This window comes from Microtus ochrogaster, chromosome 2 (genome assembly GCF_000317375.1).
Source record: "Microtus ochrogaster isolate Prairie Vole_2 chromosome 2, MicOch1.0, whole genome shotgun sequence".
Taxonomy (NCBI): domain Eukaryota; kingdom Metazoa; phylum Chordata; class Mammalia; order Rodentia; family Cricetidae; genus Microtus; species Microtus ochrogaster.
The window spans coordinates 19130050-19132065 of NC_022010.1; positions in this window are offsets into that span (position 1 = coordinate 19130050).

Genomic DNA, 2016 nt, shown 5'->3' on the forward strand with positions numbered 1-2016 from the left:
CTACACACAGATGATTAGAAATGGGCTAGTCCAGGTGCGAGAGTTAGCCTAGAAGAGGCTAGATAGAAATGGCCAAGCAGTGATTAAATGAATACAGTGTCCGTGTAATTATTTCAGGTAAAGCTAGCCTTGCGGGCAGTGGGGTGCTGGGGACGCAGCCCCGCCACTCATAATTACAACAATCCAGCCTGGAGAGAAGCATTTGTGCCTGGTCTTATTGAATCTTGTTATGCCATGTTAGGTTGATATCCCTGGGAGTCCTGCTCTTTTCTGAAGGGAAACAGAGGAGTAGTAGATCTGGGGAAGACAAAGTCAAGGGGGAATGGGAGGAATGGAGGGAAGGGAGGCTGCGGTCTGGATGTATTGTTTAAGAGAAGAAAGAAAAACACTAAAAACAAACAAGCCAGATGTGGTGGCACTTGGGAGGCAGAGGCAGGTGGATCTCTGTGAGTTTGAGGCCATCCTGGTCTGTGTATCGAGTTCCAGGATAGCTAGGGCTACACAGAAACCCTGTCTCAAAAATCAAAACAAAACAAACAAAAAAAGAAGGCGATATAAAAAAGCTGTGATTCTAACTCACAATGAGGTTCTGAGAAGGCAGATCTGTAGGGATACCGTTCATGTGAGCAGTCGCCAGGGAGGTCAGGAGTGAACAGGTGAAGAACAGAGGACCCCAGGAGCAGGGCAACCCACACTTCAAAAAGCTGCAGTGATGGACAACGTCCCCTCACAGCACAGAATGCATAGAGCCAGGGTGAATCCCCCGATGTCACCCATGGGTGCCCAGGAAGATAATGTTCCTGGAGGTTCATCCAATGTACTGATGGATGGACACATGGTAGCGGGGAGCCAGGGAACCCAGGAGGGCTCTACTCTGCATGCAATTTTTCTATGACCCCAAGACTGCTTTAATAGTTCTGTTTCAGATAATAAATAAGTTTTAGCTGCATCTAAACCTATTAGGGAGACAGCTGTCAACGGGAAAAAGATGAGTGCCTTTTGTTGGACAATTTGTTAGCAAAACTGACTTGCAAAATTTATTCTTTGACTCTTGCTCAAGCCATCTCAGAAGCAAGTACCCGAGTTTCTAGCATGAACAGTTAAAGCCATCTGAGTCCAGATGAAGGAGCCAGAAGCCTCAGCATGTCTGCCCAGAGCTAAGAATATGAGGGAGTTTTGGAAACACAGTCTCACTATGCAGTGCCTGCTGGCACTAGACTCACGATCCTCCTGCCTCAGTCTCCCCAGTGTTGGGATTATCACCAAGTGCCACCACACAGAGGAGAGTTCACTATTTTAAACACTTGAGAGTCTTGGATTGTCTACCACTAATTAGGGCACTTTGAAAATGCTCCTGGCTGGGGTTGGGGCAGTGGCTCAGTGGCTAAGAGCACTGACTGCTCTTCCAGAGGACCTGGGTTCAATCCCCAGCACCTATATGGAAGCTCACAACTGCGTGATACTCCAGGAGATCTGACACCTCATACAGGCATAAGTGAAAAAAAAATCATTAAAGAAAGAACATTTCTAATGTTGGGCAGTGGTGGCATACATCTTTAATCCCAGCTTTTGGGAGACAGAGATGGATCTCAAAAAAAAAAAATAGTGCTCTAAATTATTTGTGATGTGAATCTATTTACAGAAGCCTGACAGGGAGATGTGTCTGGGAGATGAGTTGACAGGGGAGGATGTATCTGAGCCATTAAGAGAGAGCTGAACTGTCCTGGCTGCAAAGAGCTCGCCACACAAGCGTGAGGTCCTGAGTTTGATCCCAGAACACACATATAACAGCTAGGAGCAGTGTACACATTTGTAATTAATCCTGGTTCTGAGAAGGCACATACAAGAGGATCTCCGAGGCTCGCAGGCCAACCAGATTGAAGACTCCTTGGTGGGCTAATGAGAGACTTTGTCTCAAAATCAGAAGAAGAAGAAGAAGAAGAAGAAGAAGAAGAAGAAGAAGAAGAAGAAGAAGAAGAAGAAGAAGAAGAAGAAGAAGAAGAAGAAGAAGAAGAA